Genomic DNA, 27500 nt, shown 5'->3' with positions numbered 1-27500 from the left:
CATTTACACAGCCAGCCCAATTCTGATATTTTTTTCTCAAAATGGGACTTTTGACGAATCCGATGAGTTATTTGGCCAATAATTGGGCAAAAGATCAGAATTGGGCTGCCTGTCTAAACGCAGCCTTAGAGTAAGCAATAACCAGTGCGTGCGTGCGTGTGTGTGTGCGTGCGTGCGTGCGTGCGTGCATGCGTACCTGTCATTGATGCTCCAGTTGAGACATAGGTTGAGCGAGCTGAGGTTCCTACATTTCCGGACCACCTCCATCACCGTCTCGTTGTTGAGCTCTGAGATGTGCCGCAAGTCCAGACTGCTCAGGTTACATAGCTAGGACAGAGGTACAGGTCAGTACACACAGAGACACACATGTGATTGCTGTGCATAGAGTCTCCTTCAGCACAAGGTTAAGAAGGGATTACCAACTCAATAATATATTTTATTGTTTTACACACTCAGCAAGGAGGATGGATTAGCCCCCCCACACACACACACGCACACACACACACACACACGATAATACAGGTATTATTATAGATATTATACCATATCTAATACACACAACGGGGAAGTAGGGTGTAAAATGTCACGGTCAAGGCTAAACACAAAATAAGCTTCCAGTGGGCATTAAGATTAGAGGGTTCGTTGTCTGCTCTGTGGGCTTCTAGTCAAAGACAGACTGGAGGTGGAAAGAGGAAGACAGACAGGCCGGAGGTTGAAGAGGAAGACAAACAGACAGGCTGGAGGGAGAAAGAGGAAGACAGACAGGCTGGAGGTGAAAAGAGGAAGACAGACAGGCTGGAGGTGGAAAGAGGAAGACAGACAGGCTGGAGGGAAAAGAGGAAGACAGACATGCTGGAGGGAGAAAGAGGAAGACAGACAGGCTGGAGGTGGAAAGAGGAAGACATACATGCTGGAGGTGGAAAGAGGAAGACAGACAGACAGGCTGGAGGGAGAAAGAGGAAGACATACATGCTGGAGGTGGAAAGAGGAAGACAGACAGGCTGGAAGTGGAAAGAGGAAGACAGACAGGCTGGAGGTGAAAAAAGGAAGACAGACAGGCTGGAGGGAGAAAGAGGAAGACAGACAGGCTGGAGGTGGAAAGAGGAAGACAGACATGCTGGAGGTGAAAAGAGGAAGACAGACAGGCTGGATGTGGAAAGAGGAAAACAGACAGGCTGGAGGTGGAAAGAGGAAGACAGACAGGCTGGAGGTGAAAAGAGGAAGACAGACAGGCTGGAGGGAGAAAGAGGAAGACAGACAGGCTGGAGGTGGAAAGAGGAAGACAGACATGCTGGAGGTGAAAAGAGGAAGACAGACAGGCTGGAGGGAGAAAGAGGAAGACAGACAGGCTGGAGGTGGAAAGAGGAAGACAGACAGGCTGGAGGTGAAAAGAGGAAGACAGACATGCTGGAGGTGAAAAGAGGAAGACAGACAGGCTGGATGTGGAAAGAGGAAAACAGACAGGCTGGAGGTGAAAAGAGGAAGACAGACAGGCTGGAGTTTGAAGAGGAAGACAGACAGGCTGGAGGGAGAAAGAGGAAGACAGACAGGCTGGAGGTGAAAAGAGGAAGACAGACAGGCTGGAGGTGGAATGAGGACAGACAGGCTGGAGGAGGAACGAGAAGGACAGATAGGATGGCGGTGCAACGAGGAAGACAGAAAGCTGGAGGTGGAAAGAGGAAGACAGACATGCTGGTGGAAAGAGGAAGACAGACATGCTGGTGGAAAGAGGAAGACAGACAAGCTTGAGGTGGAAAGAGGAAGACAGGCTGGAAATGGAATGAGGAAGACAGACAGGCTGGAGGTGGAAAGAGCTAGACAGACATGCTGGAGGTGGAATGAGAAGGGCAGACAGGCTTGGCATTTTTCGCAATGAATCTTGTTCTGGAGGCAGCTCTGCAGAGTGGTCACTAGCAGGCACAGCCACAAAGTCATAAAATCTGATTTTAAACCTAACCACACTGCTAACCCTAACAAACCTCTACGGGATCAGAGTCCCTAAACCGGGACGGTTGTTGCTCAATATGTGATAACGTGACTAGAGAACGTTGTATACAACAGCCAACTTTCTGGGACATAGACATGTCTTACATGGACAGAAAGCTTAAATTCTTGTTAATCTAACTGCAGTGTCCAATTTACAGCAGCTATTACAGAAGAAAATACCATGCTAAACAAAACACTTATCATGGCAACTGGTTTGATACATTCACCTCTGAAGGTAAATAATGTACTTACACTACCGTCACTTAGAAATGTCCTTGTTTTTGAAAGAAATGCAATTTTTTTGTCCATTAAAATAACATCAAATTGATCAGAAATACAGTGTAGACATTGTGAATGTTGTAAATGACTATTGTAGCTGGAAACGGCAGATTTTTTATGGATGCTGGCCTTTTGTGTTATTTTGCCCATCTTAATCTTTTATTTTTATTTGCCAGTCTGAGACATGGCTTTTTCTTTGCAACTCTGCCTAGAAGGCCAGCATCCCGGAGTCACCTCTTCACTGTTGACGTTGAGACTGATGTTTTGCGGGTACTATTTAATGAAGCTGCAGTTGAGGACTTGTGAGTTATCTATTTCTAAAACTAGACACTAGTGTACTTGTTTTCTTGCTCAGTTGTGCACCGGGGCCTCCCACTCCTCTTTATATTCTGGTTAGAGACAGTTTTTTTATTTGTAATATCTTTTACCAGATCTATTGTGTTATATTCTCCTATATTAATTTCACATATCCACAAACTTCAAAGTGTTTCCTTTCAAATGGTATCAAGAATATGCATATCCTTGCTTTAAGTCCTGGGCTACAGGCAGTTGCATTTGGGTACGACATTTTAGGCGAAAATTGAAAAAAAGGGTCCGATCCTAAAGAGGTTTTTAAATAAATGTTTGTTTTCATAAATGTGTACATATTAGCTGGCCTATCTAAGGGGAAATCGCTCAGGTCTGCTTCCAGGACAAGACTCGTGACAATTAACGTCAACCTGCAGGTGGAAAGAGAAGAAAAGACAGGCTAGAGAACCCCTGGATCTGCTTCTCACTTTACACACATGGAAATAGAAATGTGTCTGTTTGTATTGTCACAGAGCAACCAGGTTAGAACAAGCTTCCACCTAACGTCAGTACAGCTGAGTCCCACAGCACCCAGGAGGAAAGGAAGATCAAATTTGACATTCCAGTTAGGATCTGGCTAAAAATAATTGAATCAACTATAGAACCCTTAGCCGTCTATGGTTGTGAGGTATGGGATCCACTCACCAACCAAGAATTCACAAAATGGGAAAAAACATCCTCCGTGTACAACGCAAAACACCAAATAATGCATGCAGAGGAGAATAGGACGTTGTCCGCTAATGATCAAAATCCAGAAAAGAGCCGTTAAATTCTACAGCCACCTAAAAGGAAGTGAATCTCAAACCTTCCATATCAAAGACATCATCTACATAGAGATTCATCTAGAAAAGAGCCCCCTCATCCAGTTAGTTCTGGGGCTCTGTTCACAAACACAAACAGACCTCACAGAGCCCCAGGACAGCAACACAATTAGACCCAAACAAATTATGAGAAAACAAAAGACAATTGCTTGACACCAACCAAAGGTCAAAGTAAACTGGAGAGCTATTTGGCCCTGAACAGAGAGTACACAGTGGCAGAATGCTTGACCACTGTAACTGACCCAAAATTAAGAAAAGCCTTGACTATGTACAGACTCAGTGAGCATAGCCTTGCTATTGAGAAAGGCCTCCGTAGGCAGACCTGGCTCTCAAGAGAAGACAGGCTATGTGCCCACTGCCCACAAAATGAGGTGGAAACTGAGCTGCACTTCCTATCCTCCTGACAAATGCATGACCATATTAGAGACACATATTTCCCTCAGATTACACAGACCCATAAAGAATTTGAAAGCAAATACAATTTAATAAACTCTCACATCTATTGGTTGAAATAGCAGTGCGCCAACACAGCAGCTGGATGTGTGACCTGTTGCCACAAGAAAAGGGCAAACAGAGGGGCACAAACACCATTGTAAATACAGTACAACCTATATTTATCTGTTTATTTATTTTCCTGTTCGAACATCAAATAGGCGAAAGAGGGTGTGCTTTGTCTAGAATATTTTCTCAAATTGTATTTGGTATCCCTATACCACATTTTCTGAAGCGTTCAGTATGTAAAAATGTAACTAATTCCTAAATATTAATTTAGAAACATTTCCAATAAAATTATTTTACAGCGTGCCCAAGTTGTCGAGTCTGGATTGAAAGGTTAAATTATTCATAAAGAGGCTGGTGTGTGTGTGTGTGTGTGTGTGTGTGTGTGTGTGTGTGTGTGTGTGTGTGTGTGTGTGTGCGTGCGTGCGTGCGTGCGTGCGTGCGTGCGTGCGTGCGTGCGTGCGTGCGTGCGTGCGTGTGTGAATTAAAGGGTCTGTCTAGCTCAGTAGTCTGCATATTAGTTGCAGTAGTTGGCGCACCTCTCCTATCTCTGATTGTTCTAGGTGTCTTTTGCCAGAGGTCACCTCAGCATATGTAGGCTGATGATCTGAAGGATAAATGGTGTGGACTGCATCATGTGGTGTACTTCTCTGAAGGACAGTGTTCTGTCCGACCCTGGAGTAGTGCTCAGAGCTGTGTTGTGATGGGCCAGGTTCAGTAGAGCTGTGTTGTGATGGGCCGGGTCTAGTAGAGCTGTGTTGTGATGGGCCAGGTCTAGTAGAGCTGTGTTGTGATGGGCCAGGTCTAGTAGAGCTGTGTTGTGATGGGCCTGGTCTAGTAGAGCTGTATTGTGATGGGCCTGGTCTAGTAGAGCTGTGTTGTCATGGGCCTGGTCTAGTAGAGCTGTGTTGTGATGGGACGGGTCTAGTAGAGCTGTATTGTGATGGGCCTGGTCTAGTAGAGCTGTGTTGTCATGGGCCAGGTTCAGTAGAGCTGTGTTGTGATGGGCCAGGTCTAGTAGAGCTGTGTTGTGATGGGCCAGGTCTAGTAGAGCTGTGTTGTGATGGGCCGGGTCTAGTAGAGCTGTGTTGTGATGGGCCAGGTCCAGTAGAGCTGTGTTGTGATGGGCCTGGTCTAGTAGAGCTGTATTGTGATGGGCCGGGTCTAGTAGAGCTGTGTTGTGATGGGCCAGGTTCAGTAGAGCTGTGTTGTGATGGGACGGGTCTAGTAGAGCTGTGTTGTGATGGGCCTGGTCTAGTAGAGCTGTGTTGTGATGGGCCGGGTCTAGTAGAGCTGTGTTGTGATGGGCCAGGTCTAGTAGAGCTGTGTTGTGATGGGCCAGGTCTAGTAGAGCTGTGTTGTGATGGGCCAGGTCTAGTAGAGCTGTGTTGTGATGGGCCAGGTCTAGTAGAGCTGTGTTGTGATGGGCCAGGTCTAGTAGAGCTGTGTTGTGATGGGCCAGGTCTAGTAGAGCTGTGTTGTGATGGGCCAGGTCTAGTAGAGCTGTGTTGTGATGGGCCTGGTCTAGTAGAGCTGTGTTGTGATGGGCCAGGTCTAGTAGAGCTGTGTTGTGATGGGCCAGGTCTAGTAGAGCTGTGTTGTGATGGGCCAGGTCTAGTAGAGCTGAGTTGTGATGGGCCAGGTCTAGTAGAGCTGTGTTGTGATGGGCCAGGTCTAGTAGAGCTGAGTTGTGATGGGCCAGGTTCAGTAGAGCTGTGTTGTGATGGGCCGGGTCTAGTAGAGCTGAGTTGTGATGGGCCAGGTCTAGTAGAGCTGAGTTGTGACGGGCCAGGTTCAGTAGAGCTGTGTTGTGATGGGCCAGGTCTAGTAGAGCTGTGTTGTGATGGGCCAGGTCCAGTAGAGCTGTGTTGTGATGGGCCGGGTCTAGTAGAGCTGTGTTGTGATGGGCCAGGTCTAGTAGAGCTGTGTTGTGATGGGCCAGGTCTAGTAGAGCTGTGTTGTGATGGGCCTGGTCTAGTAGAGCTGTGTTGTGATGGGCCTGGTCTAGTAGAGCTGTGTTGTGATGGGCCTGGTCTAGTAGAGCTGTGTTGTGATGGGCCTGGTCTAGTAGAGCTGTGTTGTGATGGGCCTGGTCTAGTAGAGCTGTGTTGTGATGGGCCGGGTCTAGTCGTGCTGTCCTGGGGCGGGTCTGGTCTGGTAAATCTGTGCTGTGTTGGGCATGGTCTAGTAGAGCTGTGCTGTAATAAGCTGTGTCTGGCTATTTTCTCCTGGGAATGGTGGAGGTACTGCTGTTTCAGAATGTGGGGCGGGGGACCTCTGTTGCTGGGGTGATGAGTGTGTGGGTCCCTGCCAAGTGTTGCATCTTTTAGGTCCTTGGCAAAGGTTCTGATACTGTCATGATCCAGATGTACATTATCGTATGTGTTGACATGTCAGAGTGGGGTGGTGAGCCGTTCTGACGTTGAGCAGTGAGGCACAGTCCACAGTGATCTGTTGATTTATTTTGTCGATTAACTTTCCTGGGTAGTCTTTTCTTGGTAGGAGGGTGGACACAACTATATTGGTTGTTGGGAACATAGCCTGTGCCCGTTCTGCCACTCTTCTCACTGCCCCAGATACATTTTCACCTTTGGCATGAAGATCGTTTGTGCCAGTATGGATGATGATGTTGTCGGGGGTGTCAATCCTGGTCTGACTGAGTAGCTGCATTGCACTGTCAGTTATAGGACACCAGAACCTATACACCTGGTGTCTAGGGAATAATCTTTCCTGGACTAAGAACTTCCCATTTGAATCAATAAGGATTGCAGTTGTGGGTGATTGTCTGGGTGGAGCAGACTGGGAGACTGGTAGGTTGACCTGGGCTGGAGCAGACTGGGAGGCTGGTAGGTTGACCTGGGCTGGAGCAGACAGGGTGGCTGGTTGGCTGACCTGGGCTGGAGCAGACTGGGTGGCTGGTTGGCTGACCTGGGCTGGAGCAGACTGGGAGACTGGTAGGTTGACCTGGGCTGGAGCAGACTGGGAGGCTGGTAGGTTGACCTGGGCTGGAGCAGACTGGGAGGCTGGTAGGTTGACCTGGGCTGGAGCAGACAGGGTGGCTGGTTGGCTGACCTGGGCTGGAGCAGACTGGGTGGCTGGTTGGCTGACCTGGACTGGAGCAGACTGAGAGGCTGGTAGGTTGACCTGGGCTGCAGCAGACTGAGAGGCTGGTAGGTTGACCTGGGCTGGAGCACACTGTGCTGGAGCAGACTGGGAAGCAGGTAGGCTGACCTGGGCTGGAGCAGACTGAGAGGCTGGTAGGTTGACCTGGCCTGGAGCAGACTGGGAGACTGGTATTCTGACCTGGGCTGGAGCACACTGTGCTGGAGCAGACTGGGAAGCAGGTAGGCTGACCTGGGCTGGAGCACACTGTGCTGGAGCAGACTGGGAAGCAGGTAGGCTGACCTGGGCTGGAGCAGACTGAGAGGCTGGTAGGTTGACCTGGGCTGGAGCAGACTGGGAGACTGGTATTCTGACCTGGGCTGGAGCACACTGTGCTGGAGCAGACTGGGAAGCAGGTAGGCTGACCTGGGCTGGAGCACACTGTGCTGGAGCAGACTGGGAAGCAGGTAGGCTGACCTGGGCTGGAGCACACTGTGCTGGAGCAGACTGGGAAGCAGGTAGGCTGACATGGGCTGGAGCAGACTGGGACGCTGGTTGGCTGATCTGGGCTGGAGTAGACTGGTAGGCTGGTATTCTGACCTGTGCTGGAGCAGACTGGTAGGCTGGTATTCTGACCTGTGCTGGAGCAGACTGGGAGACTGGTATTCTGACCTGGGCTGGAGCAGACTGGGCGACTGGTATTCTGACCTGGGCTGGAGCAGACTGGTAGGCTGGTATTCTGACCTGTGCTGGAGCAGACTGGGAGACTGGTATTCTGACCTGGGCTGGAGCAGACTGGGAGACTGGTATTCTGACCTGGGCTGGAGCAGACTGGGAGACTGGTATTCTGACCTGGGCTGGAGCAGACTGGTAGGCTGGTGCAGTGTCATCAGGCTGTGTGGTGGAGGCCATGCTGGTCTCAGGTTCTGCTTGTGTTATGCCAAGCTGGTGGACATGTTCTCTAGATGCAGAGGACATAATGACTCACTGCTGGTAGAGGAGGTCAATGTACCTCTCTCTGCTCTAGCTCCTCTCTCGTTGTGCTCAGATGGTCTCTGAGGTCATCATTTGTCTGACTCAGTTTGTCCATTCTGCTTTCTAATTTAGCAATAGATGCTCTGCTCTCCTCCCTGAACTGTTTCATCTCTTCTTTTAGTTTCTGGACAGTGTCCTCCTCTTGAAGCTTGTTCTCTCTGAGTTCTATGACCTCTGCTTCGACTAGAGAGAGGGTGTTGTGGAAACGTTGCATAGCAGGTGTTCTTGGTGTTGTAGGCATATCCTTGGCTCTGTCTGCTGCAGGTGAGGTAGGTAGAGGGACACTGAGGGCTTCTTGCTGGGTCACAGAGACCGTTGGGGCCTGCTTTTCTCCATCTCCCTCCTTGACTTTTTCCTCAGTTTCTGAGACGATTTCATCTTTTGCTTTTAGTGTAGCAAACACATTCTCAAAAGCCTGGAGGCTTGAATCATTGCCTTGTATCAATACAGTTCCATTATTATATAAGTTTACTGTTTGATACGTGTTGCTCTGGTCAGCTTCTTCAAAAATGCTGATCTGACATCCTTGGCTGATGCCTCTCTTTTTTGAGAAAGGGAAACGGTTGCAAATAACCTTTTTCCATATGTGCCCTCGTTTGGTATAAAAAAAATAATTTGCTCTTGTTTTGCAACTGGTAAGATCTGCAAACAGGCATTCATGGTTCTGTCCCATCAACAAACCTTTGAAACTTTTCTTAGCTTTCTGTTTGGATGTCTGGTGGGTAAAACATTTCCATAGCAATGCTGGTGATATTGGCTACAATGTTGCAATAGAAGCCTTGTTTCTTGTATTATTGTCTCTTGTGTTTTTAGAGGACTGTTTTACTTTGATGTCCTTTTTCTTCTGTCCTTATTTTGTCTTTCTTTTCTTCTGTTAACGAGATATTCTTTGTTAGCTAGCTAGCTTCTTCCAGGAGAGTCCCTAGCAACTGCTTAGCAACTGGTAAACAATTCAGATAGCTAAGAAAACGGTACAACTTTATGAAAAATAGTTACTTTTTCAAAAGCCTATCTTCTTTGTTTGTTGCTTGTTTTGTCTCCTATTCAGTCTTGCAGTTTTCTTTTGCTTTTTTCCGATGTACTTCATTCTAAAAACCATGTAAATTTCAATATTTGTAGGAGCTCATTTTTTCAGCAGCTGCTGCTCAATTTGGAACTCAGAATCTCTCTCTCTCATGCACTCTCTCTCTCTCTCATGTGCTCTCTCTCTCTCATGCGCTCTCTCTCTCTCATGCGCTCTCTCAATTCAATTCAATTCAATTCAAGGGGCTTTATTGGCATGGGAAACATGTGTTAACATTGCCAAAGCAAGTGAGGTAGATATTATACAAAAGTGAAATAAACAATACAAATTAACAGTAAACATTACACATACAGAAGTTTCAAAACAATAAAGACATTACAAATGTTATATTATATATATACAGTGTTGTAACAATGTACAAATGGTTAAAGCACACAAGTTAAAATAAATAAGCATAAATATGGGTTGTATTTACAATGGTGTTTGTTCTTCACTGGTTGCCCTTTTCTTGTGGCAACAGGTCACAAATCTTGCTGCTGTGATGGCACACTGTGGAATTTCTCCCAGTAGATATGGGAGTTTATCAAAATTGGATTTGTTTTCAAATTCTTTGTGGATCTGTGTAATCTGAGGGAAATATGTCTCTCTAATATGGTCATACATTGGGCAGGAGGTTAGGAAGTGCAGCTCAGTTTCCACCTCATTTTGTGGGCAGTGTGCACATAGCCTGTCTTCTCTTGAGAGCCATGTTTGCCTACGGCGGCCTTTCTCAATAGCAAGGCTATGCTCACTGAGTCTGTACATAGTCAAAGCTTTCCTTAAGTTTGGGTCAGTCACAGTGGTCAGGTATTCTGCCACTGTGTACTCTCTGTTTAGGGCCAAATAGCATTCTAGTTTGCTCTGTTTTTTTGTTAATTCTTTCCAATGTGTCAAGTAATTATCTTTTTGTTTTCTCATGATTTGTTTGGGTCTAATTGTGCTGTTGTCCTGGGGCTCTGTGGGGTGTGTTTGTGTGTGTGAACAGAGCCCTAGGACCAGCTTGCTTAGGGGACTCTTCTCCAGGTTCATCTCTCTGTAGGTGATGGCTTTGTTATGGAAGGTTTGGGAATCGCTTCCTTTTAGGTGGTTGTAGAATTTAACGGCTCTTTTCTGGATTTTGATAATTAGTGGGTATCGGCCTAATTCTGCTCTGCATGCATTATTTGGTGTTCTACGTTGTACACGGAGGATATTTTTGCAGAATTCTGCATGCAGAGTCTCAATTTGGTGTTTGTCCCATTTTGTGAAATCTTGGTTGGTGAGCGGACCCCAGACCTCACAACCATAAAGGGCAATGGGCTCTATGACTGATTCAAGTATTTTTAGCCAGATCCTAATTGGTATGTTGAAATTTATGTTCCTTTTGATGGCATAGAAGGCCCTTCTTGCCTTGTCTCTCAGATCGTTCACAGCTTTGTGGAAGTTACCTGTGGTGCTGATGTTTAGGCCGAGGTATGTATAGTTTTTTGTGTGCTCTAGGGCAACGGTGTCTAGATGGAATTTGTGGTCCTGGCGACTGGACCTTTTTTGGAACACCATTATTTTGGTCTTACTGAGATTTACTGTCAGGGCCCAGGTCTGACAGAATCTGTGCAGAAGATCTAGGTGCTGCTGTAGGCCCTCCTTGGTTGGTGACAGAAGCACCAGATCATCAGCAAACAGTAGACATTTGACTTCGGATTCTAGTAGGGTGAGACCGGGTGCTGCAGACTGTTCTAGTACCCGCGCCAATTCGTTGATATATATGTTGAAGAGGGTGGGGCTTAAGCTGCATCCCTGTCTCACCCCACGACCCTGTGTGAAGAAATGTGTGTGTTTTTTGCCAATTTTAACCGCAAACTTGTTGTTTGTGTACATGGATTTTATAATGTCGTATGTTTTACCCCCAACACCACTTTCCATCAATTTGTATAGCAGACCCTCATGACAAATTGAGTCGAAGGCTTTTTTGAAATCAACAAAGCATGAGAAGACTTTGCCTTTGTTTTGGTTTGTTTGGTTGTCAATTAGGGTGTGTAGGGTGAATACATGGTCTGTTGTACGGTAATTTGGTAAAAAGCCAATTTGACATTTGCTCAGTACATTGTTTTCATTGAGGAAATGTACGAGTCTGCTGTTAATGATAATGCAGAGGATTTTCCCAAGGTTACTGTTGACGCATATTCCACGGTAGTTATTGGGGTCAAATTTGTCTCCACTTTTGTGGATTGGGGTGATCAGTCCTTGGTTCCAAATATTGGGGAAGATGCCAGAGCTAAGGACGATGTTAACCTGTCTAGGATGAGAGTGCCGCTAGCGGCACTCCCCCCCCACCCCCACTGAAAAACCAGTGCCGCGAAATTCAAAAACAATATTTTTTTAAAATATTTAACTTTCACACATTAAAGTCCAATACAGCTAATGAAAGACACAGATCTTGTGAATCCAGTCAACATGTCCGATTTTTAAAATGTTTTACAGGGAAGACACAATATGTAAAGATGTACATCTATTACCTAAAAACACATTAGCATAATCCACCATCTTTTATTTGTCCACCAACACCAGTAGCTATCACCAATTCGGCTAAACTAAGATATTTATAGCCCCTAACCAATAAAAAAACTCATCAGATGACAGTCTGATAACATATTTATGGTATGGGATAGGTTTTGTTAGAAAAAAGTGCATATTTCAGGTAGATGGCATAGGTTACAATTGCACCCACCGTCACAAATGGAATAGAAAAACTACTTAGAGCAACGTGTTTACCTACTTACTAATCATCAAACATTTCGTAAAAATACACAGCATACACGAATCGAAAGACACAGATCCTGTGAATACAGACAATATTTCAGATTTTCTAAGTGTCTTACAGCGAAAACACAATAAATCGTTATATTAGCATAGCACATAGCACATAGCAGCCCAGCATTGATTCTAGCCAAAGTGAGCGATAAAAGTAAACATCGCCAAAATATATTAATTTTTTCACTAACCTTCTCAGAATTCTTCAGATGACACTCCTGTAACATCATATTACACAATCCATATAGAGTTTGATCGAAAATGTTTATATTTAGCCACCAAAATCATGGTTAGACAATGTGAAATGTAGCTCAGCTGGTCAGAAAAAGTCTGTGCGCCACTTAGACAGTGATCTACTCTTATACATAAATACTCATAAACGTGACTAAAAAATATAGGGTGGACAGGGATTGATAGACAATTTAATTCTTAATACAATCGCGGAATTACATTTTTTAAATTATCCTTACTTTTCAATACAGCTTGCGCCAAGCGAAGCTACGTCAAAAAACATGGCGTCCTAAGCCACTAACATTTTTCGACAGAAACACGATTTATCATAATAAAAATGTCCTACTTTGAGCTGTTCTTCCATCAGTATCTTGGGCAAAGGATCCTTTCTTGGGTCCAATCGTCTTTTGGTGGAAAGCTGTCCTCTTGCCATGTGGAAATGCCAACTGCGTTCGGGATGAACTGGAAGCGTGCCCAGCAATTCATTCACGTTTCAGAAATAAATGTCCCAAAATCGCACTAAACGGATATAAATTGCTATAAAACGCTTTAAATTAACTACCTTATGATGTTTTTAACTCCCATAACGAGTAGAAACATGACCAGAGTAATATTACTCCCTCCACTAATGCTTGGAACAGGTGCGGGTCGGTGTCCTCTAGGCGCATGACGCAGCTCCAAAAGAGTGACTAGCCTCAGGGTTTTTTAATTTATAGTGCCTGTGAACGCGCAATCGACCCCATTCAAATCGTCATCACGTAAAGACATCCAGGGGAAGACGTAAGCAGTGTCCGTATAGTCATAGCAATAACAGTGCCCTTTTAACTGACTCCAGAACAGTGGCCAAAATTTCTGAAATAAGACTCCATGTCAGGGAAATTGCTGTAGAATGGGCTCTGTTCCACTTAGAGACAAAATTTCAACTCCTATAGAAACTATAGACTGTTTTCTATCCAATAATAATAATAATATGCATATTGTACGATCAAGAACTTTGTGGGAAGCCGTTTCAAAAAATTACACGATTAGCATAAATAGCCACAACAGCGCCCCCATCCTCAACAGGTTTTAAAGAGTTTTAGTATAGCCAATTGGAATTTGTTGTCTGTATATTTGATCATTTCATTAAGGATACCATCAACACCACAGGCCTTTTTGGGTTTGAGGGTTTTTATTTTGTCCTGTAACTCATTCAAGGTAATTGGAGAATCCAATGGGTTCTGGTAGTCTTTAATAGTTGATTCTAGGATTTGTATTTGATCATGTATATGTTTTTGTTCTTTATTCTTTGTTATAGAGCCAAAAAGATTGGAGAAGTGGTTTACCCATACATCTCCATTTTGGATAGATAATTCTTCGTGTTGTTGTTTGTTTAGTGTTTTCCAATTTTCCCAGAATTGGTTAGAGTCTATGGAGTCTTCAATTACATTGAGCTCTCTCTCTCATGCGCTCTCTCTCTCTCTCATGCGCTCTCTCTCTCATGCGCTCCCTCTCTCTCTCTCTCATGCGCTCCCTCTCTCTCTCTCATGCGCTCCCTCTCTCTCTCTCTCATGCGCTCCCTCTCTCTCTCTCTCATGCGCTCCCTCTCTCTCTCTCTCATGCGCTCCCTCTCTCTCTCTCATGCGCTCCCTCTCTCTCTCTCTCATGCGCTCCCTCTCTCTCTCTCTCATGCGCTCTCTCTCTCTCTCATGCGCTCCCTCTCTCTCTCTCTCATGCTCTCTCATGCTCTCTCTCATGCTCTCTCTCTCTCTCTCTCTCTCTCTCTCTCTCTCTCTCTCTCTCTCTCTCTCTCTCTCTCTCTCTCTCTCTCTCTCTCTCTCTCTCATGCGCTCTCTCTCTCTCTCTCTCATGCGCTCTCTCTCTCTCTCTCATGCGCTCTCTCTCTCTCTCTCTCATGCGCTCCCTCTCTCTCTCTCATGCGCTCCCTCTCTCTCTCTCTCATGCGCTCCCTCTCTCTCTCTCTCATGCGCTCCCTCTCTCTCTCTCTCATGCGCTCCCTCTCTCTCTCTCTCATGCGCTCTCTCTCTCTCTCTCTCTCTCTCTCTCTCTCTCTCTCTCTCTCTCTCTCTCTCTCTCTCTCTCTCTCTCTCTCTCTCTCTCTCTCTCTCTCTCTCTCTCTCTCTCTCTCTCTCTCTCTCTCTCTCTCTCTCTCTCATGCGCTCTCTCTCTCATGCGCTCCCTCTCTCTCTCTCTCATGCGCTCTCTCTCTCTCTCTCTCTCTCTCTCTCTCTCTCTCTCTCTCTCTCTCTCTCTCTCTCTCTCTCCCGCGCTCTCTCTCTCTCTCTCTCTCATGCGCTCTCTCTCATGCGCTCTCTCTCATGCGCTCGCTCTCTCTCTCATGCGCTCTCTCTCTCTCTCTCTCTCTCTCTCTCTCTCTCTCTCAAATTCAAATTCACATTCAAGCTGCTTTATTGGCATGAAAAACATTGTGTCAATATTGCCAAAGCAACAATGTATACAATATACATTGTAATACAATTAAAACAATGACAAATAATAATATAGAATGGCAGTAAATAATAATACAAAATTAAATATAAAAATAGTAACAATAAAATGGTAACAGTCAATAGTCGAATGTTATGTATGGTGTAATGCACCACTACCACCACCACCATCATTAAACTGCTATCATTACCATTACCACCCATACCATTACTATTTGGAATGATAAACAACAATAATAATACTAATAACAATAACAGTAAAAACAATAACAGTCATAATAAGTAAGTTACTGCTTACTATGCAGATGTTATTATTCAGTGTCCCTCAGGCTATGGCAGGCAAATACATATTTGGCTGCAAGAGGAGCCATTGCTCCTTCGCCCATGAGTATTTTTAGTTTTTCCTCTGGGTTTAATAAGTTAAAATTTGGAATAAATGTAGTCATTTCTGTGAATAATGAATCTCTTGGTGAGGAATATTTATCACAGTAAAGGAGAAAGTGCATCTCTGTTTCTACCTCCCCTGTCGTGCAGTGACCACATACACGCTCCTCTTTGGGTCGCCATGTCTTTTTATGTCTGCCGGTTTCTATTGCCAATCGGTGGTCACTCAGCCTGTACTTGGTAAGGATCTGTCTCTGCTTCGAATCTCTGACAGAGTAGAGATATTCAGCCAATTCATATTCTCTGTTTAGGGTCAGATAGCAATTTAGTCGGCTTTGGGATTTTGTTTCGTTTTTCCAATGTTGTAAATATGAGTCCTTTGATTGGTTCATGATTTTGTTTATTGGAATTCTTTGTTTTGAAGCAGTGCTGGTGTCAGCTTGGTTGGTTAGGTCCAACACCAGCTGACTGAGAGGGCTCGTTTCTGGGCTCAGCTCTTGGGTTTGAAGTGCTTTAAATTGCAGACTCGAATTTGGACTTGAATTTAGATGTAGCCAAAATTTTAATGATCTTTTCTGTATTTTCATTATTACTGGAAAGCGGCCCAATTCTGCCCTACATGCATTAGTTGGTGTATTTCTCTGGACTTGTAGGATTTTCCGACAGAATTCTGCATGTAGGGTTTCAATTGGATGTTTGTCCCACATTTTAAAGTCCAGTTTATTGAGTGGCCCCCAAACCTCACTTCCGTAAAGAGCTATTGGTAGGATTACACTGTCAAATATTTTGGTCCAAATTCTAATTGGGATGTTGATTTTGAATAACTTCATTTTTATTGCATACAATGCTCTGCGGGCTTTTTCTTTGAGTGCATTCACTGCCATATTAAAGTTTCCCGATGCAGATATGGTCAGACCAAGGTAGGTGTAATTTTTTGTGTGTTCAATGATGGTGTTGTTCAGGGTGAATTTATATTTGTGTTTCTGACATCTGTTTTGTTTTTGGAAAATCATGATTTTAGTTTTTGGGAAATTTACTGCCAGGGCCCAATTATGGCAATATTGCTCTAGAATATTAATGTTCTGTTGAAGACCTTCTTTGGTTGGTGATAGAAGTACCAAGTCATCAGCATATAGCAGGTATTTCACCTCTGTGTCAAATAGTGTGAGTCCTGGGGCTGGAGAATGGTCCAACATGTCTGCTAATTCATTGATATAAATGTTGAAAAGATTTGGACTCAAACTACAGCCTTGTCTCATACCTCGACATTGTGAAAAGAATTCTGTTCTTTGGTTTTTGATTTTTATTGCACACTTGTTTTCTGTGTACATACATTTTATTAAGTCATACACCTTACCACCAAGCCCACTTTGTAGAATTTTGTAGAATAGCCCTTCGTGCCAAATAGAATCAAATGCTTTTTTAAAGTCAATAAAGCAAGCAAAGATTTTGCCCTCTTTTTTTTGGTGGACGTGTTTATTAATTAGTGTGTGTAAGGTGTATATATGGTCAGTAGTGCGATGGTTAGGGAGAAAGCCAATTTGACATTTAGTTATTACATTTTTTTCTTGAAGAAAGGTTTGGATTCTTGAATTCAAAATGCTACAGAAAACCTTTCCCAAGTTACTGTTTACACAAATTCCCCTGTAATTATTGGGGTCTGATTTGTCTCCACTTTTGTGGATAGGGGAGATGAGCCCCTGGTTCCAGACATCAGGGAAGCAGCCAGAAGTTAAAACCATGTTGAACAATTTAAGCACAGCATTTTGCAACTCAGGTGTGCTGTTTTTCAGCATTTCATTTCTGATGTTGTCTAGACCACAAGCCTTCTTTGATTTAATAGATTTGAGCTTTTCATTTAGTTCTTGTTGGGTTATTGGGTAATCTAATGGATTTTGGTTATTTTTAATGACTGATTCAAGGATGTTCAATTTTTCTTTAATTTCTAATTGGTTCTGTTTTAAGTCTTTTTGTGGGATGTTTTTGTATAGATTATCAAAATAAGTTTTCCAAATTCCTACATCTTGTATGGCTAATTCTTGTGGCTTTGTTGTGCTTAAATTGTTCCACATGTCCCAGAACTGATTTTGGTCAATTGCGTTTTCAATTTCATCAAGTGTCTTGTTGGTATAATTCAGTTTCTTGCGTTTCAGTGTATGTTTATACTGTTTCAGAGTTTCAAAGTATTCATATCGTAGCTCTGGGTTGTTTTGCTGCTTATGTTTTTTGTTTGACATTTGTCTTAGGTGTTTTCTAATTGTTTTACATTCATTATCAAACCATTTGTCAGAAACATTTTGTTTTTTGTTTCTGATGTTGCATTTCTTTGGTTTTCTCAAATTTGCTTTCGATGCTGCTTTTTGGAATATGCAGTTGATGTTTAGAGTAGCCGAATTGACACCATCTTTATTGTTTTGGTATTGTGAGTTATTGAAAAACTGTATAGAGTTCATCATTTCTTTTGAGTTCAATGTTTCAATGAATCTCTCTGCACTGTTTGGAGCCCATCTGTATGATTGGTTTATGTTGAATAGTTTATTGGGCAGTTTTTTTGAATGAATATTGCCGGTTAATTTCTTCAAGAACACGTTGATCTGACTGTGATCTGACAATGGTGTCTGTGGTCTGACAGTGAATGCACTAATGGAGGAGGGGTCAATGTCCGTGATGGCATAATCGACTACACTTGTCCCAAGAGCTGAGCAGTAAGTAAACTGACCTAAAGAGTCCCCTCTGATTCTACCATTAAGCATGTACAGGCCTAAGGCTCGACAGAGATGCACTAACTCCTTCCCATTTTTGTTCAGTATTTGGTCAGGACTGTTTCTATTATTTATAATAGGGCTGCTGTACAAGGAGGGGTGACCAAATATGTGGTGGTTACCTCCCGCATCAGTGTAGTCAGGCTCAGAACCTGTTCTTGCATTGAAATCTCCACAAAGAAGCACTTTACCCTCTGCCTGAAATGTAATGATTTCTGTATGGAGATTGTCAAAAAACTGATCATCATAATATGGTGAATCTGAAGGAGGAGCATAAGCTGCACATATGTACACATCATTGTCACAATAGATTGTACCTTTGTTAAGTTTTAGCCAAATGTGACTGGTACCTTTTTTCATTTCATTCAGTGCCAAGTCCTGCTTATGCCAAATGATGATTCCACCTGAGTCTCGGCCCCGTTTAACATTTTTATGTTTGATTGATGGTAGTAAACTTTCTCTATAGCCTGAGGGACACTGAGTATCTATGTCTCCACGACACCATGTTTCCAGTAGGATTATGATGTCCTGTCCCTGGATGTTTTTAATAAATTCTGGATTTGTTGTTTTATAACCAAAATGTGAAGAGTAAAGTCCCTGGATATTCCAAGAGCTGATAGTTAATGATCTCATTTATAATAAGTGATATTCACTGGTTTGAGTAAAGTACATTGAAAACAATACAAAATAATATATATATATATATATACATATACATACATATATATATACATATACATACACACACACACACACACACACAACACACACACACACACACACACAACACACACACACACACACACACATACATACATACATACATACATACATACATACATACATACATACATACATACATACATACATACATACATACATACATACATACATACATACATACATACATACATACATACATACATACATACATACATACATACATACACACACACACACCATTATATATAAATATTATTATTATACCGGTGCCAATAAAAAATTAAGAATAGTTGTAAACAAATGAATAAGAATGGAATAAGACTGCATAAAAAATAAGTACAATGCAATCTGCAACCCTGTGTGTGTGTGTGTGCGCGTGCGTGTGTGTGCGTGCCCGTCTAGCCCAGTAGTCTGCATATTAGTTGCAGTAGTTGGCGCACCTCTCCTATCTCTGATTGTTCTAGGTGTCTTTTGCCAGAGGTTACCTCAGCATATGTAGGCTGATGATCTGAATGATACATGGTGTGGACTGCATCATGTGGTGTACTTCTCTGAAGGACAGTGTTCTGTCCGACCCTGGAGTAGTGGTCAGAGCTGTGTTGTGATGGGCCAGGTCCAGTAGAGATGTGTTGTGACGGGCCAGGTCCAGTAGAGCTGTGTTGTGATGGGCCAGGTCTAGTAGAGATGTGTTGTGATGGGCCAGGTCTAGTAGAGATGTGTTGTGATGGGCCTGGTCCAGTAGAGCTGTGTTCTGATGGGCCTGGTCCAGTAGAGCTGTGTTGTGATGGGCCTGGTCCAGTAGAGCTGTGTTGTGATGGGCCTGGTCTAGTAGAGCTGTGTTGTGAAGGCCCTGGTCTAGTAGAGCTGTGTTGTGATGGGCCAGGTCTAGTCGTGCTGTCCTGAGACGGGTCTGGTCTCGTAAATCTGTGTTGTGATGGGCCTGGTCTAGTAGAGCTGTGTTGTGATGAGCCTGGTCTAGTAGAGCTGTGTTGTGTTGGGCCTGGTCTAGTCGTGTTGTCCTGATGCGGGTCTGGTCTCGTAAATCTGTGTTGTGATGGGCCTGGTCTAGTAGAGCTGTGTTGTGAAGGCCCTGGTCTCGTAAATCTGTGTTGTGATGGGCCTGGTCTAGTAGAGCTGTGTTGTGAAGGCCCTGGTCTCGTAAATCTGTGTTGTGTTGGGCCTGGTCTAGTAGAGCTGTGCTGTAATAAGCCGTGTCTGGCTCTTTTCTCCTGGGGATGGTGGAGGTACTGTTGTTTCAGAAGGTGGGGCGGGGGACCTCTGTTGCTGGGGTGATGGGTGTGTGGGTCCCTGCCAAGTGTTGCATCTTTTAGGTCCTTGGCAAAGGTTCTGACACTGTCCTGATCAAGATGTACATCATCGTATAAGTGTTGACATGTCAGAGTGGGGTGGTGAGCCGTTCTGACGTTGAGTAGTGAGGCACAGTCCACAGTGATCTGTTGATTTATTTTGTCGATCAACTGTCCTGGGAAGTCTTTTCTTGGTAGGAGGGTGGACACAACTATATTGGTTGTTGGGAACACAGCCTGTGCCCGTTCTGCCACTCTTCTCACTGCCCCAGATACATCTTCACCTTTGGCATGAAGGTCGTTTGTGCCAGTGTGGATGATGATGTTGTCGAGGGTGTCAATCCTGGTCTGACTGAGTAGCTGCATTGCACTGTCAGTTGTAGGACACCAGAACTTATACACCTGGTGTCTAGGGAATAGTCTTTCCTGGACTAAGAACTTCCCATTTGAATCAATAAGGATTGCAGTTGTGGGTGACTGTCTGGCTGGAGCAGACTGGGAGGATGGTATTCTGACCTTGGCTGGAGCACACTGTGTTGGAGCAGACTGAGAGGCAGGTTGGCTGACCTGGGCTGGAGCAGACTGAGAGGCTGGTTGGTTGACTTGTGCTGGAGCACACTGTGCTGGAGCAGACTGGGAGGATGGTATTCTGACCTTGGCTGGAGCACACTGTGTTGGAGCAGACTGAGAGGCTGGTTGGCTGACCTGGGCTGGAGCAGACTGAGAGGCTGGTTGGCTGACCTGGGCTGGAGCAGACTGAGAGGCTGGTAGGTTGACTTGTGCTGGAGCACACTGTGCTGGAGCAGACTGGGAGGATGGTATTCTGACCTTGGCTGGAGCACACTGTGTTGGAGCAGACTGAGAGGCAGACTGAGAGGCTGGTAGGTTGACCTGGGCTGGAGCACACTGTGCTGGAGCAGACTGGGAGACTGGTATTCTGACCTGTGCTGGAGAAGACTGGGAGACTGGTATTCTGACCTGTGCTGGAGCAGACTGAGAGGCTGGTTGGCTGACCTGGGCTGGAGCAGACTGGTAGGCTGGTGCAGTGTCATCAGGCTGTGTGGTGGAGGCCATGCTGGTCTCGGGTTCTGCTTGTGTTATGCCAAGCTGGTGGACATGTTCTCCAGATGCAGAGGACATAATGACTCGCTGCTGGTTGAGGAGGTCAATGTACCTCTCTCTCTGCTCTAGCTGCTTTCTTGTTGTGCTCAGATGGTCTCTGAGGTCATCATTTGTCTGACTCAGTTTGTCCATTCTGCTTTCTAGTTTAGCAATAGATGCTCTGCTCTCCTCCTTGAACTGTTTCATCTCTTCTTTAAGTTTCTGGACAGTGTCCTCCTCTTGAAGCTTGTTCTCTCGGAGTTCTATGACCTCTGCTTCAACTAGAGAGAGGGTGTTGTGGAAACGTTGCATAGCAGGTGTTCTTGGTGTTGTAGGCATGTCCTTGGCTCTGTCTGCTGCAGGTGAGGTAGGTAGAGGGACACTGAGGGCTTCTTGCTGGGTCACAGAGACCGCTGGGGCCTGCTTTTCACTGTCATCTCCCTCCTTGACTTTTTCCTCAGTTTCTGAGATGATTTCAGCTTCTGCTTTTAGGGTAGTAAACCTATTCTCAAAAGCCTGGAGGCTTGAATCATTGCCTTGTATCAATACAGTTCCATTATTATATACGTTTACTGTTTGATATGTGTTGCTATGGTCAGCTTCTTCAAAAATGCTGATCTGACATCCTTGGCTGATGCCTCTCTTTTTTGAAAAAGGGAAATGGTTGCAAATAACCCTTTTCCATATGTGCCCTCGTTTGGTATTAAAAATTAAATTTGCTCTTGTTTTGCAACTGGTAAGATCTGCAAACAGGCATTCATGGTTCTGTCCCATCAACAAACCTTTGAAACTTTTCTTAGCTTTCTCTGTTTTGATGTCTGGTGGGTAAACAACTTCCATAGCAACGCTGGTAATGTTGGCTGATGTTGCAATAGAAGTGTTGTTTCTTGTTTAATTGTCTTTTATGTCTTTAGAGGACTGCTTCACCTTGATGTCCCCTTTCCCTTTTCTTCTGTCCTTATTTTGTCCCACTTTGTCCCTTCTTCTCTTCTGTCAACTAGACACTCCTTGTTAGCTAGCTAGCTTCTTTTCAGGAGAGTCCTTAGCAACTGCCTAGCAACAGGTAAACAACTTAGCTAGCTAAGAAAACTGTATAATTTTATGAAAAATTGTTACTTTTTCAGAATCCTTTCTTCTTTGTTTGCTGCTTGTTTGGTCTCCTATTCTGTCTAGCAGTTTTCTTTTGTTTTTTCGATGTACTTTACTCTAAAAACCATATAAATCTCAATATTTTTAGGAGCTCATCTTTTCAGCTGCTGCTGCTTAATTTGGAACTCCGGAACTCTCTCTCAATTCAATTCAATTCAAGGGGCTTTATTGGCATGGGAAACATGTGTTAACATTGCCAAAGCAAGTGAGGTAGGTAATATACAAAAGTCAAATAAACAATAAAAATGAACAGTAAACATTACACATACAGAAGTTTCAAAACAATAAAGACATTACAAATGTCATATTATATATATGCAGTGTTGTAACAATGTACAAATGGTTAAAGCACACAAGTTAAAATAAATAAATCTCTCTCTCTCTCTCTCTCTCTCTCTCTCTCTCTCCCTCTCTCTCTCTCCCTCTCTCTCTCTCCCTCTCTCTCTCTCTCTCTCTCTCTCTCTCTCTCTCTCTCTCTCATGCGCTCTCTCTCTCTCTCATGCGCTCCCTCTCTCTCTCTCTCATGCGCTCTCTCTCTCTCTCTCTCTCTCTCTCTCTCTCTCTCTCTCTCTCTCTCTCTCTCTCTCTCTCTCTCATGCGCTCTCTCTCTCTCTCTCTCATGCGCTCCCTCTCTCTCTCTCATGCGCTCTCTCTCTCTCTCATGCGCTCTCTCTCTCTCTCATGCGCTCCTTCTCTCTCTCTCTCATGCGCTCCCTCTCTCTCTCTCATGCGCTCCCTCTCTCTCTCTCTCATGCGCTCCCTCTCTCTCTCTCTCATGCGCTCCCTCTCTCTCTCTCATGCGCTCCCTCTCTCTCTCTCTCATGCGCTCCCTCTCTCTCTCTCTCTGCCTCTCTCTCTCTCTCTCTCTCTCTCTCTCTCTCTCTCTCTCTCTCTCTCTCTCTCTCTCATGCGCTCCCTCTCTCTCTCTCTCATGCGCTCTCTCTCTCTCTCTCTCTCTCTCTCTCTCTCTCTCTCTCTCTCTCTCTCTCTCTCTCTCTCTCTCTCTCTCTCTCTCTCTCTCTCTCTCTCTCTCTCTCTCTCTCTCTCTCTCTCTCTCTCTCTCTCTCTCTCTCTCTCTCTCTCTCGGTGCATGCTGGGTGTTTTTGGAGTCTGAGTGTTTGGTGTGGAAAGCTCTATCCTAACTAACTTTCTTGATTCTTTTCTTTACATGTTATTTTCTATGGTGGAGGGTTAATGCAATATTTGTTTTTGGCGGTATCCAAAGTTTTTTTTTCAAAGTTAGGGTGGAAGAGGACAGAGTAACTTTCCTGGGGGTTGGAAGGTGTAGTGTGCGCAATGGCTTCTCAGCCTAGCGCGGAGGAGACGCTGTCTATACAGCATGGATTCAGGTGTGTTCCTGAGAACGGAGTTAAGGTGGAGGAGGTTCTGCTCGCGGTCGGTGAACAGGTAGGAGCTGAGTTTATACATTCTGCTTCTAGAATGAACAAAGCTGTGGTTGTGTTCATGAAAAGGGCTAATTTGGTCGGTAGGCTAATTGCTAGCGGAATATTTGTAAGGGATGTGTTGGTGTCAATTTCACCTCTCTCTACCCCTTCAACAAGAGTTGTAGTGGCAAATTTGCCTCCGTTTATCACGGATGATCAAATTAGGAAAGAGCTGAGTCGTTTTGGTAAGTTTGCTAGCGGTTTCCGTGTACTGTCAGCAGGGTTTCAGGCAGATGCCGTTAAACACGTTGTTTCGTTCCGGAGGCAAGTGTTTATGTTTCTGAACAACAACGAGCAACAGCTAAATGTGCATTTTAAAGTGAGGCATGGGGAGGGGCTCTATGCAGGTTTTGCCAGCACAGATAGTCTACGGTGTTTTGAATGTGGGGATTTGGGGCACAAGAGCTTTGCGTGCCCACATAAAGGCCGTAGACAAGGTGAGGATACAAGCGCAAATGGGGGAAATCGAGGACAAAATGCAGGGGGTAAGGAGATGCAGACAGCAGAGGCTGGGCCTAGTCAGTCTAGAGATGGTGGTGTAGATGAGGCTGGGCCTAGTCAGGCTAGAGATGGTAGGGTAGTGGAGGCTGGGTCTAGTCAGGCTAGAGATGGTGGAGAAGCAGAGGCTGGGTCTAGTCAGGCTAGAGATGGTGGGGTAGCTGAGGCTGGGCCTAGTTATGCTATGGAGGGTGGTGTAGAGGGTGCTGGGTCTAGGCAGGCTATGGATGGTGGTATAGCAGAGGCTGAGTCTAGTCAAGCTATGGATGGTGGGGTAGCTGAGGCTGGCCCAAGTCATGCTATGGAGGGTGGTGTAGATGATGCTGGGCCGAGTCATGCTATGGAGGGTGGTGCAGATGATGCTGGGCCGAGTCATGCTATGGAGGGTGGTGTAGATGATACTGGGTCTAGTCAGGTTATTCTAGTGGATGAGGAGAGTATAGTGGGGAAGTGTAAGAGATTAGGGGGGGAGGAGGAGGGTGTCAAGAGGAAAAGGAAAAAGGGTGTGGACAAAGGCACCATGGAAATGTTGCCTGTTGCTGTGGGTGAGGCCCTAACCAGAGAGAAAGAGCAGGTGGTCAGGGTGGGAGATAGAGAAGAGGAGGAAAGTGAGTCTGAGGAAGAGGATGAGGAGTTATTTTTTTCAGACTCCTCTTCAATTGGCCCGGAGCTGACAGCCAGTCAACCAGAGGGGTCTAAGTACACGTTGAGAGAACTGACAAGGTTCCTGAATGAGACTAAGGGGAAAAAAGTTAATCTTGAGGCTTTTTTTCCTGATTCTAGAAAGTTTGTAAGATCAGTACAACATGCTATGAGAAATGAGGGGCATGGTGTCCTCTCACCCAAGAAACGGTTTAGGTTGAGGAAGTGGGTCACAACAGTGCGTAAAGGTTTACCTTCAGACACTGTTTAAATGTTTAATTTCTTACTGACACTGGGGCTTTTTGAGCTTTCCTATTGGTCTATTTCTCTGCTGGCTTTTCTCCCACTTCTTATGGAGACTCTTTGGGTAGGCTCGCTTAATATAAATGGTGCCAGAGATGCGGGAAAGAGGAGTGTGTTGGGTGAATATGTAAAACAAAAGAAAGTACAGGTGTTGTTTCTGCAGGAGACGCATAGTGATGTGGTGAATGAAGTTGATTGGGGGCTCTGGTGGAAAGGGGCAAGTGTGTTGAGCCATGGGACAAATCTTAGTGCAGGGGTGGCAGTCCTTTTTGCACCGGGTCTGGCTGTAAAAATTTGCTCCTCAAAGGAGGTGTGTAGGGGCAGGTTGCTTGTTGTTAAAGCAGAGATTAACAACATGGGTTTTGTCTTTATAAATGTGTATGCGCCTAACACAGGGAGAGAAAGAGGGGTTCTATTTGGGAGTCTTAGACAGGAACTCTCACAAGTAGCGCCTGAGGAGACGCTGGTGATCGGAGGTGACTGGAACTGTACAATGGATTTTACAAAAGACAGAAATGGGGAAGAGCCTCATTCAGTGTCAGTGGGAGTGTTAAGGGACATCTTTAATCAGTTTGACCTAGTGGATGTTTGGAGAACTAAACATCCAAACACAAGACAGTATACGTGGGTGAAGGTTTTTGGGGCTAGGGTGAGTGCAGCCCGACTTGATCGTTTTTACATGTCCAGGAATCAGAGCAATAGGCTGCTGGGTGCTACCATTCTCCCAGTGGGGTTTTCGGATCACCACATAACCATGGCTCGGCTGTCTATTTCACCAGGGCCCCGGCAGGCATCTTATTGGAAGTTCAATGTAAAGCTCTTACAAGATGCCACTTTTTGCTCAGGTTTCCAGACTTTTTGGGAAAGATGGGGGCAGCGAAGAGAGGAGTATGAGTCTCTGAGTCAATGGTGGGATGTGGGGAAAGTGCAAATTCGGCTTTTCTGTCAACAGTACACAGCTCTCTCATCCTCAGAGGCTAGGAGAGTATTGGGGGAACTAGAGCGGTGTATTAGTGAGATGGAGGTAGAGATGGTGGGGCAAGGCAATGTAGGACTCCAGGCTAACTTAGCCGAATTACGTAGGGACCTGGGTAGTTTTTTCCAGGTTAAAGCAAAGGGAGCACTTGTAAGAGCTAGGTTCTCCATGCTCAAGGAGATGGATGCTCCCAGCTCCTTCTTCTTTGGTTTGGAAAGACAGAGCAGTGAAGCCAAGGGTATGCATTGTCTACGGCTGTCTGATGGGCGGGTGACCTCTGTGGTGGGGGAGATGCGGGAGCGGACTGTGGAGTTTTATACTGAATTGTATAGGGCAGAAATGTGTGATCCTATGTGTGCTCAGGTCTTGTTCGCAGGACTCCCTAAGCTCTCTCGGGCACAGAGGGATGAAATGGACATTCCTCTGTTGTCACATGAACTGGCAGAGGCCGTAACCCAGATGTCCCCCGGTCGTGCACCCGGGGTCGATGGACTTCCAGTGGAGTTTTACAAAAAATTCTGGGGAACTATTGGACAGGATTTCTTTTGCGTGTTGCGTGAATGCGTCGAGGTAGGAGAGTTGCCGATGAGCTGCCGTCGGGCGGCACTGACTCTCCTGCCCAAAAAAGGGGACTTGTGTGAACTTAAGAACTGGAGGCCTGTGGCATTACTCTGTGCGGACTATAAGATATTTGCCAAGGTCCTCTCTAACAGACTGAAGTCCCATCTGGACTCTATAATACACAAGGACCAGACATATTGTGTACCGGGACGCTCAATCACGGACAACTTGTTCTTGATTAGGGACATGTTGGACTTGTCGAGAGGTTCTAATGTGAACTTTGGACTGGTCTCTTTAGATCAAGAGAAGGCTTTTGATAGAGTGGATCATGAGTATCTGTTTAATGTGATGTCTGTGTTTGGGTTTGGGAAGAGCTTTGTGAACTGTGTGAAGCTGTTGTATGCTGGGGCGTCATGTATGGTTAAGGTGGGAGGGGCGCTCAGTAGGCCTGTCTGGGTGAGACGGGGCATTAGACAAGGATGCCCTCTATCTGGGCAGCTGTACACACTAGCCATTGAGCCTTTTTTAGGACTGCTACGCAGGAGACTGCGGGGAGTGTGCTGGACAGGCATGGAGGTGGTGACAGGAATAGCAGTCTCAGCATATGCAGATGATGTTTCTGTGATGGTCAGGGATGGGCAAGATATGCAGGAACTAGAGACCAGTCTGAAGGTGTACGAGGGAGCTTCATCAGCTAAGGTAAACTGGGGAAAGAGCAAAGCTCTGTTATGTGGGGCATGGGGGGATAGGGCTCCTCCTCTGCTTCCAGGGGGTTTGCAGTGGGGTTGTGAAGGGCTTAAAGTGTTGGGGGTGTACCTGGGCTCGGAGAGGTGGGTCAGCAAGAACTGGGAGGGGCTGTCACAGGCAGTGGTGTCAAGACTGGCCAGGTGGAGGTGGCTCCTGTCCCAAGTGTCATATAGAGGGAGGGTGCTGATAATCAACAACCTGGTGGCATCTTCCTTGTGGCATAAACTGGCTGTCCTCAACCCCCCCGCCGGTCTGCTTGCAGACCTGCAACGCAAGCTGGTGGACTTCTTTTGGTCGGGCCA

General features: G+C 45.3%; 1 pseudogene; it reads right to left on the bottom strand.

The window, feature by feature from the left end:
- Positions 1-27500, bottom strand: part of LOC139546018 (F-box/LRR-repeat protein 17-like) — a 605954-nt pseudogene that overhangs the window by 394360 nt on the left and 184094 nt on the right.

Source organism: Salvelinus alpinus, chromosome 19, assembly GCF_045679555.1.
Source record: "Salvelinus alpinus chromosome 19, SLU_Salpinus.1, whole genome shotgun sequence".
Classification (NCBI taxonomy): Eukaryota; Metazoa; Chordata; class Actinopteri; order Salmoniformes; family Salmonidae; genus Salvelinus; species Salvelinus alpinus.
The sequence above is the reverse complement of the archived record's forward strand: the minus strand, read 5'-3'. Positions and strand labels throughout refer to the sequence as shown.